The 10,775-nt window shown below is 44.4% G+C and overlaps 1 long non-coding RNA gene across 1 annotated transcript in view; it reads left to right on the top strand.

Annotated features, from left to right (window-relative positions):
* The first annotated feature begins 1,050 nt into the window (after positions 1-1,050).
* The window catches only part of LOC108449593, a 75,598-nt gene continuing 65,873 nt past the window's right edge, over positions 1,051-10,775 (top strand). Inside the window, exon 1 of the long non-coding RNA XR_001865815.1 lies at positions 1,051-2,131. This is a non-coding gene — a long non-coding RNA (uncharacterized LOC108449593). The remainder of the gene's footprint in view (positions 2,132-10,775) is intronic.

The following is a 10,775-nucleotide window of genomic DNA, read 5'->3' as shown; positions in this document are numbered from 1 at the left end:
TGAGATTGGCTGTGTAATTAGTGGGATGGAAGTTATTTTGGGAGATTCAAATCCTTTTCTGAAATGTTTTCATCAGCTCAGAGACTTGGGTCAGACCTTCTTCAGCTTCACTTCATTTAGCTGGGGGGAAGTTAGGGAATATTTCATTTGCTAACTCTCCCCATCACTGAGAAAACACTAGAAGCAAGGACAAGGTCATTCAGATTTTTTTTCCACGAATTAGCAGACTTCAAGTGCAACTTCATCTGCAAGCCTGTCTGCAGACTTCCAGTTGGCTTGTACTGATTTGCTGGGTTTTGTAACAACAAAAACATGTTGCAAAGGCACCAGATTTTTGTGAGTTATGGTGTTGTCCCCATAAGCCAGTTTAGCCTGGGTTGTGGTAATGCTGCATCTTTCCTGCAGAGAAGGTAATTTTGATTGTTTTCCCAAGGGAAGAAGTAGTTTTGGTTCGAAGTAGATTTTGTACGTGAGGTGACTTAAACATGATCAAAGTCACTGGAATTTTATTCAAAATAAACATGTGATTCTCCTAATCAACCCTTTAAAGAGACCATCTGGGGAAAAAATGTCGGGTTTTTGTACATTTAATTATTCACTTGATTTTTCCCTTTTAAATATCTGATGACGTTTCCGCTGTTTGAGGGTAGATAGGTCTTTATTGACACAATTAGCAAAACAAATGATTATCACACCTTTTCCTTAACCCTGTGCTATTTGATCTAATTGCTTGCACTTTCATTACTCCTTTGCTTGGTTGCATTACACACAATGTTATCACCTTCCTATGCTGCTGCAGCTAAAACAAAGTGAAAAAACCTCTTTTGGCTCTCAGCTGCTCTCTGCTGTTTTCTTTTTACAGTTGGACTAGAAAGCAATGTCGGGCAAAGAGCTGAGTTTCCTTTCAGCACTTGCTGGGCATTATATCTGGGCCTGGCACTTGCCTGTGTTTATGTGACAGCTTTCATATTTTAAAATAACAAACAAAAATCCCATCAGCTCTATTCCCAGCACAATTGGTAAAATCAAATTAAAAGAACTGAAAAAACAAACAACCCCAACCCCCCAGATTATGATGGGTTTATATACGTCAAGTACTAGAATCTTTATGACTAATTCCTCCGGTATTTTGAGCTACTTTGCTGGGATGTGTTTATTTTCTCTGATGGTAGAGGTGGGAAGTGTGGCTCTGCCTGGTCGGAGGTCACAGTGGGTTGTACTCAAGAGCTGAGTGTTTCTGCTGCACTGATGGGTTGGGCCAGACGTTGATGCGGGTTGCTGAAGGTGTGATTCTCCTGGTGGTGGAAGTCAGGAAGGCAGATGATGCTGCTGACCTGCTTCTTTACAACCCTTTCCATCCTCCTCTTCCCTGGTAGAGAAAATACTTCATTAGGTTTAGAAGGTGTGGAAAAAAGGAGAGGAGAGGAAGACTCTGTCCTTTCACCTGACAAAAAGAAAAAGAAGAGAGTTTTGGAAAGATCTGTTGGTTAGGTGAAAACTTTTTTCAGTTGCTGGCTTGTCGTCCTCCTCATCTCACATCAGCTAGCAGCTATGAGGCATCTGGAGGTGGTGACTCCATGTTGTGCCTCTGCTCACTGTTACATTCATTTAAGTAAATCATGCAAATTAAAAAACAAAACAAGAAACAAACACTAAAACCTTCCTTCCGTGCAAAAATAAATCAAAAGATAGGAGTTTCCATGGGAATAGACCTTGTCCAACGTGGTAAGAGCTGTTGTGTAATGGCCTGTCCCTTTCTTCTCTCTGAAGGTCCCAACCCCATGCGTCCCACTGGTCTGGGATGACGTTTGGAGGAGCCTGGCAGTCTGGTCCTTTTTGTAGCTCCCAAGGATTTTTAGGATCATGGGATGCATGGACATATGGACCCACAAAACCCTCTGGAGAATGTCGGCTATGGATATAAGCATCTGGAAGTTCCTACCATCTTTTTACCTTCTTTTTTCCTGGGTCACCCTGTGTCATTTGTGGCCCTGTCTTGAGGATTATAGCATACAGTCACTTACTGGAATATCTCCCCATGCATCTTCTTAAGACGGAGCCATTGCTTTACCCAGCTGGAAGATATTTTCTCCCAGAGCTTTTCCAGTGCAGCAGCATTCCTGTCCAGCAGGTATGTAAATGGTTTTGTTGTTGACTGCCCAGTTTGCTTTCTTGATCTTCAGTTCAGTCACTTTTTTTCCTTATTAGCTTCTGCTGAAGGTAAGACCTTCCAAAGTCCCTGGTGCCATACCCTGAAGATGGCTTTTCTTTGTTGGGAGAGACCCAGTTTGAGATGAAGGTTCTCGTGGATCAGTGGTATCAGCTTCTGAAGGTTTTGATGCCCAACCATAGCCTCATACATGAGGGAAAGGATGGATCTGATGCTCTGTATTCCTCCACCTGGATCCTTCTGGACTCCTGGGCAGCTGTGTTCGTAACCCACAGCTGCCACCAGCCATGTGTGGATCAGCTTATCGGGCTTCATCATCTCATTTCAAAAAAGATGACACAAGTGTTAAACACATTTTTTCTCTTCTTAGTTTAATAGAATTTCTGCTGAAGAACATAATTTTGAGGATCACTTATCCCATATAAAAGGAGATGCCTTTAGCTCTAAAATTAAAACTTTTCCTATTCCATATAGATCTGTATAACTCAATAGGACTAGTGATAACAACCAAATTTGTATTTTTAGAATCATTTACAATGAGTTAGGTGTTTTTGTGAAGGTGACAAATTCTTTTTCCATTCTTTCTAGGAGAGAATTGAATAATTGTTTTGGTGTCTGTGGCTATCAATTTGCTGTGAAAATCATTCTTTTTGGCACTTGTGCTGGTTTGGTCAAATGCTCAGGTGTGCGGGTGAACAGATTGCTCCTTCTACGGGGTAGACAAAAAAGTAGCTCTTTGTATCTAACTTTTATTTTTACTATACAAAGAGGAGGTGCTGAAGGAAAAGGGCTGAAAATGCTTTGCTGTACATTTATTTTGCGTTCCCCTCAGCATTTGTGAGGCATTAAAAGTTTTGTCTTCTTGCTTTGTAAGCACAATTTTGCATCAAAGGAAGGAAATGCAGGGGGCAGGGTGGATAGAGCATGTTCAGTGGGAAACATAATCAGTTGCCTCTCTCTTCAATTTGACTGTGACTCCTAGGCCAGATGGAGATGGTAGACAAAGACTGGGGATAAAGTTCTTTGCTTGATCAATGAGCAAAGTCAGGCGCTTGCTGTGCTTGTAGGAGAGGCCGGAGCTAACAGTGGGGATTTGGACTCAGAGGTGAACAGCAGCATCCTGGCCAGGCTAGTGGGCATGGTCATGGTCAAGCCCCGTGCAGCGTGGTCATGTGCCAAGGCAGAGCCTTCTCCCGTAGGATTGCCTGGAGGCTCAGCCCTGCAGTGCCAGACCCCTTTGCTTGCTCGCATGGACTTTGTGCTCTGCTGCAGAGACATCCCCTGGAACCAGCTCTTCATTTGCACATAGGAGTTTTCCTTGCTTAACCTGAATTAACAGCTTTCGCATCACTGAAATCCCTGGTGTTTCATTAACTAGCTCCTAACAACTTCTAAAGCACCTAAGAAAGACTGGATCACTTGCAGTTGTTCTTTTTATCTGCAATTAAAGCAAACACCATTGATACTTAAAATCCTTATTTTTTTTCCTTGTAGTCAGCTGTTAAAGACATCGCAAACCAGATCTCCACTTGCTCCTGTAAGATGTGAAAAGGTCCCTTGTCAGCAGCACATTGCGGTGGAATGAGCTTTATCTTTTATAAGTAACTGGGATCGAATGGGGCTTCAGTTGCTCTGCTCTAGTGCTGCCGGGCCCTTTGGTGCTTCTGGAGGTGCCTTCTAGAGACCGAGCAAAACCTGCCTGTGATCTGGGTAACCCAGTGCAGCCCCAGGGTGCTTGACCTCTGCATTGTAGGGTCTGCACTCAGACCGAGCAAGGAGAAAAGCCGTGGTAGATGTACCCTGAATTTTGCATTCTGCATTGCCTCTTGCAGTGTGACTCCCTAGTCACACAGGGTCTGGCAGGCATGTGGCACACCTGGGGTACCTGGGGGTGGCCCAAGAATTAGAGCTTGGCTGGGAACGATGTTTCAGTTGCAAATGTACAGCTGTCCTTTACAGGGAGGAAAAATCATCTCAGGTTTTGTTAAGAGCAGGTCTCACCCTGCATAGATGTGGGGCAGCTTCAGAGGGTAAGTAGTTTAAGGGCTTTCGTGTTGGTCAGCGTGAGGATCCGGGTAGGGGGGCTGCCAGCTACATCCGTAGGTGCTAGTTAAAAGATGAACCCCATCAGCATTCAAGATATTTGCTGGTAAAGTGGCAAAAGTTCGCTTTCAGTCAGGTTGCAGATCCTTGGATCAAAATATCCTTTAGGAGGTTGGTCTGTACACAGATGCATGTTATTAATAATAATATAGAAATACAGAAAGCTTCTATTTGGCCGCTTGTGAAGATTATGTGTGTGGGTGTGTTTCAAAAGCACATAACTGATTATGAAAATCATTGATGGACTAAGTCGGTATTAAGGATGGTTGGATGACAGTGAAAAGCAGCCCTGGCACATTGCAGGGATGTTCTTGTCATGACTAACCCCTCTCACTCTCACCCCAGTGGAATTTTTCAGTGCCCAGCACAGACCAGCACTGAAATTGCAGGTTTACAGAAGTTTTTAAACCTCTCCCCAGCTGGCAGCAAATTAAGGAATTGGAAGTATTTATTGGTTTAAGGATAAAATACAACCTCAAAGCTATAAAAAATTTTGAAAATGAGGCTTTTTTAAGGGAGTCTTACTTTCTTTATGGTTTTGTTAGTCGAATGTGTTGAAGCCTGACAGAGGAAGAGGTTTTAATCTACAGGTGCTGTCTCTTGCTTGAGGGTTTCCTGCTTCTAAAATTACTTCCAGGTTTTTTGGAATTGGGGCTGAAACTAGTTTCAGTTTTCAGTTTGTGGGCAACCTTGCTTACCACTTTAGCAGGCTGGGTTTGCAAGGGTTGAGGGCAGCAAATGCTAGTGCTTTTAAAGATTCTTATTTTGGCTGCCAAAAGTCCATTTGCCACTTTTAAAATATTTACAGCTGAATCTTTGGATTCACGTCTGCCTCTGCTCAGGGAAAATGCTGAAGCTGCCGATGCTGAAATTTTGCTTTGATCTTTCTTCCCCTGTTCTGCATGGGGAATTTGGAGGAGGAAGTGCCCAGGGTGAAGGATGTTGATGCACCTGTGCTCATCCTGCACAGGTTGACTTTCGCTCATCGTGCAGCAGCGAAAGCCAACATGAGCAAAGCAAATTAATGGTGGATCTCAGTCCTTAGTTTATGCTAAAAATGTCAACCCCTTTCGCAGCGTGCATTTTCTCTCTTTAAGGGCTGTCCCTCTCTTGGGGCACTTATTAATGAATGCCATTTGTGCCCAGACTTTGTGACCTTACTGCAGGACGTGTAATTTGGGATACATTAGGCCATATTTCTGTTTATTTATATAAGTAAATAAATATTTATGTATTTTAAAATATCTGAAATAATCCTGCTAGTATGTCTTGAATGATCCTCTACTGATTGCTTTAAGACCTTGCTTGGAATTTTGTATTAACCAAAGCATCACAGTCATTACTTTCAGAATAAAAACCTTTCTTTATGTGTGATCTTTGCTTTTCCATGAGTGCCTGCATCTGCAGGTGCAGACTTACTGTGCACAGTAAATACTGAACTATCTGCTGACTTACTGTGCTCTTCAGGTTGCAAAGAAGCAGTGACCTATCATGAGACGTACTGTTAATGCCAGCAAGAAAGCAAGAGGTATCTGCTTGGCTTCTGAATCCTCTGCATTGCTTTGAGGGGTTCTGTGCAGAGCTGAAGGTGTCGACAGGCTGTTTTCTTGTGCTCCCATCTGCTGAGCAGCATTATGTGGATTAGTATTGAGGAACTCTTAGCGAAATTTGTCTCATGCCACGAAAATGTAAAGCCTCCAAAGCTGGCTGGCATCCCAGGGCTGTGAGAGGCCCTTGGAGGGGTTCTTGGTAAAGGTGGCGGGATTTGCACTGTCCCAAAGCCGTGAATGGGACATGATCTGAAGGGTTTCTGATTAATATTTAATCATCTCCAAGCTGGTTTGCTTGCTTACACGGGGCAGCAGACAAAACCTGCTAAGCAGGACATTTTTTTTTTGCCTGCCATGGGGCCAATCTGCCCCCATGGGAGGGCATCTGCCTAATCTTCTTGTCCTGCAGTGTGGAACCCAGTTCAGAAACACAAAATGCTATTTTGGGCAATATTTTATTCACAGGGTGTTTCTTGAGCTGGAATCAAGCCTCTCACCTGGCCTCCTAGTTTTTCCCTGGCACTGTTTTGGGTATCCTGTGGTTTTGCTGGCTCTGCTTTTGCAGGGTACCATCACTGCGCTGCCTCCTCTTTACCTTTGCAGTGTCAAAGCCAGGAGGTCGGATTAGAGACCTGAGGCTTCAGCAGCAAAAATGGGACCTGAGTGTGTGCAACAAAAAAAAGTACATATATTTATAATGGTTATTGTAGACAAGTTGGGGGATGAGGCACAGCTGCATTCCAGCCCTGGTGCCTTTGGAAGGTGGATCTCTTACTATCCAGATGAGAAGTGTATCTTCAGCCAGTTTGCCTGGCAGGGGGCATTCCCTGGGGTGGTGAGCGATGCTGGGAACCCCGCACTGCCCTGGCTTGGCCCTCTCCACAGCTTGGATGTGCCCTTCTGCCGCTGGCAGCATCCTCGCGGCACATGGATGCGGAATTGCCATCATCCTCCCCACTGGCACCATCTCTTGGCTTTCATTAAGCTTTTTGCAAAGAGCAACTCTTTCTGGTGGCCCCTGTGCAGCTTTATCCGGGGTTCCATTTGCATCACCATCAGGTGGTTTTCATTTGACCTCCACCCTGCTTAAAAATTAAGTACCAATGTACTAGGAAGAGAAGTAATCTCCTAGATAAGCACTTTTTCCCTGCTCTTCTGTAATTCATGGGGGAGCTGACTTACCCTGCCTGTGTATGACTAAGGAGGAAATTCTTTTTTGGTTAGGATAATGCTGACAGTTCAATGGAATTTTTTTTATCATGGGTTTATCACTTCCTCCCTATGAATTCCTAACTCCTATGTGCAGGGGAGGAAAAAAATAGTGACCACAAGTTATGGAATTTGCCTTCTGTGGAAAAGATGCTGAACAGCTAAATGATGCTGTCAGGTTTGCCATGGTTTGCATGGAGGATTTGCTTCATATCCAGTTATATAAACAGGCTGGGTAAGAGTCATGAATATTCTAGCAGCTATCATCTTTCAAATGTGTTTTTTTCAATGTTGGAGTTAATTAATGCTCCTATCTCTTGAATATAGGTGAGTGTAAGCCTGCTCATCTTTCAGGTGGGGAGGAGGTTTGGATTTATCACCCATCTCTCAGAGATGGCAGGGTTGAAGTTGAGTTTATGTGTAAAGAGTTTCTGGGTCACCTTGTTAATCTCCCTACCTCCCCTTTTTTAGAGAGGGGATCTGGATGTGTGTCTCTAGAGATGGAGTTTGGCCAAAGAGATGGAGTTTGGCCAAAGAGACGGAGTTTGGCCAAAGAGACTCGGCCTTTTGGTTAAACATGTGTGTGTTCTTGCAGTGTTTGCTTCCCGGTGGTGCTCGGTGATTGCTCTGTTGATCCTTCTGCAAAGGCTTGACACTGCTGCTGAAAAGCTGTGACACTGCAAAGCATTGTTTACTTATGAAAGTGTTACTATATTTTGAATATCTATTATTCATCTCTTGTGCTAAAAGTGACATTATGTCATAAAATTGCTCTTAGATTTCAGAGCTTTGAGGAAAAGCTGTGTTTTTATCCCAGACTCTCTGACAGTACTGGAAAGTGCCTTACCCTTTGTATCTCTGTAGACCTCTTTTATGAATTGTGAGTGACAGCAGGAAAGTATAGAAGAGTGCAGAGGAGCTGGTTTTGATGTTTATAAAAGGCTTTGATAAAAGATGCAGCGCACAGACTTGATATTATTTCCTATTTTTAACTTCTTAGGAGCATAAAGCGCTCAGATCCAATATTTACGTAAAAAGAGAAAGAGGGGGGCTGTATTTCTTCTATTTTTTCCCCTTTATTTTTCTTTTTTAGGGCCAGGTGAATTAAAATAGAAAAGTGTCTCTCTTCTATGCCCTAGTAAAATTTTCTTCCATGAAGCCTAAGTAAAGCCAGCTCCATGGTGTTGAATGTGTGGGTGATGCTGGAAGAGACCAGCTGCAGTTTTGAAGGCTCCTTGTTTGTAGGTTTGTGCCTTCAAACCTCCCAGCCATGGCTGGCTCCAGTGGGCCCAGCAGCCATGGTGATGTGTGTGGTGATGCCTGTGCTTCCAATAACAGGGAATGAGAGTCAGAGAAATAAAACATGGGAAAGCCAGGGCAGCTCCTCTCCTTTCTCTAAAAGTCAGATCACAGTAGAGGCATCTCTATAATAAGTAGTTTTGCTTGGTCCACAGAGATGCAAGGCTGTGTGCTGGCTGCATAATTGCAGTTTTACTGATGAAAGTGCTTGTCATGATTTCCAGCTTTCTTGTTCCAGTCTCCTCTTTAGTCTTGTGTGCCAGCATGGCTGGCTTGTGGTGGGCCTCTGTACTCCTGCTTATTCCCATGCATGTACACATGAGCACGTCCATAAGGCTTCATGGCACTTTCCCATGGGTGTGCATAGGCACATCTGGATAGAAAACACGTGTGAGGGTGAGTGTGGGCTGTGAGTGCACACGTGGTGTCGGCACAGACATTTCCATGATTGCTCCTTCATCCATGCACAGGCCTTCAGGCTGGATATCCAGATTCCTAATGAACGGCAGTGTGCAAACCTGTCCTTGAGATCCACCTAATGACAAAAGTCATCCTCTTGCTTGAAACACCACATTTTCTATTTTACTGGGGCTAAATGCCTTGAAATACCCTGTACAGGGGGGGATGAGTCCTGCTGTCCCCTTGGAGAACCCCAGGACAGATCAACATTGCTGAGTCCCGTCTTGCTGCAGTGCTGATGAAGAATTCATATTGATGGGATGGGCACAGCAACAGCTGTCAGTGGGGATTTCGAGTTCTTCAGCAACATGTAGTCGTCCAAGGGGCTGTTCAAAGCAGGTGCTGGTTTGAGGTAGCTGGACTTGTGCAAAGATATCCCAACCTCTCACCCATCTGAGGGGAGTAAACACCTTCGGTTCTGTTCTTCATGCTGGAGCTTTTATGTGAAACCATAAAAACAAAGGGAATTATCAGCCTTGGGTGGTCACTGGAAGTGTGTTTGCTTGGTATTGTCTCTGCTGTTCCTCTAGAAGCTTGCCAAGCTGGACACTGAGGTCTACAGGGTGAGATGTTCATTTGGGATGTGTTGTCATAGGACTGTGCCTGCTTGATAGCCTTGCATTTTGTGTTCTCCTTTGTGGTGATGAGTCCCCCGTTACATTCCAAAAGGACAGCCCCAGTCACACACAATTAAAGGGGATGAAGCACAGTCTTATTTTTTTCTTGCCTCACCCATGAAACTGTGTAACACCACATGTAAGCAAGTGACTTGTTGGACTTGGCTAGCTTATAGCAGTAGTGTGTCAGCTCATATAAGTGTCTTTTCAATTTCTTACAGGTTGTTCAGTTAGGCAAAAAGTTTGAGTATCCTTAGTTCTTTTGCAAGGTGTGGGAGGACTTTTTTGTTCCACTGGAGTGGGACGTATGGTAAAATGGAAAAGATGTTGCTGAGTCCAGAAGAGGCAGGTCAGGGTAGAACTTGTTAAGCTGAAGTGACAGACATTGTCTGTGCCCCACCTGTGGTTGGGTGTTCTCGCTGTGCCTTGGTGCCTGCTTTTCAGCAGGTTGGGTGCTTCAATTGCATTTCCAGCAGCAGTCCCTGTGCCTAGCTCTGGAGCACAGATGAGGGCCCCCCAAAACCCAGGGCTCTGTGTCATTGAGCAGAGCTGTGCCAAAGTGTCTGATGAAACATGGACCTTGGTTGGCAAGAGCTATGTTTCCTAGTCTTTTGAAAGAAGCTGGGAAAGGCTTCCCAAAACAACCACCGGAGAAAGTGTCCAGATGAAAGATCTGGTAAGTGTCAGTGTCCCCTCTGTGGTGTTTTCAGGCTCTTCTGTAATCAGCTGTCATTTGAGGATCTGGACATATTGGACCTCAGGGAGTATGGATTGAAACTTAAACAAACAGTGACTCTTCTATAAATATTTAGCTCACACTGTTTAGGAGCTGCTGGGAGTCGGAGGCAAAAAATAGTTTAAAGTTCATGACTGTCTAGAAAAGCTATCAGAGGAAGGTACTTGGTCACCAAATCGCCTGGCATGTAGGTTTTGAATCGCTAATCCTCTTTTTTTTCCCCCTGAGGGACAGGATGTGTTTAGGCATCCTTTGGAGAGACATAAAGTTGCATTTTTCTGGTGCTTACACAGCTGCACTGGGGACTCAAATCGAAGAGGTTTTCTTCAAGAGAAGACCTGGTATGGAGTGAATGGATGGAGCACCGTGGCCGTACACATCTTTGCAAATTTGGACTGGTCATCTGAAGTTCATACATCTGCATGGGAGAGGGGGATGTGTCTCCAAGTGTGTGCTTTTTTCTGGCCACCTTGATACCAGGACAGACGCTTGTGCCTAGGCCAGCTGCTGCTGATGGGGCTTGTGCAGACAGCACAAGATCTTGGGCTGCCACATTGTTCCTGCTCTTGCAAAAGCCTTGATAGTGAGCTAGTCCTATCTCTGCCAGCCTTTTTTGTCTCGTAAGTATGGAG

This window comes from Corvus brachyrhynchos, unplaced genomic scaffold (genome assembly GCF_000691975.1).
Source record: "Corvus brachyrhynchos isolate BGI_N302 unplaced genomic scaffold, ASM69197v1 scaffold28, whole genome shotgun sequence".
NCBI lineage: Eukaryota > Metazoa > Chordata > Aves > Passeriformes > Corvidae > Corvus > Corvus brachyrhynchos.
The sequence above is the reverse complement of the archived record's forward strand: the minus strand, read 5'-3'. Positions and strand labels throughout refer to the sequence as shown.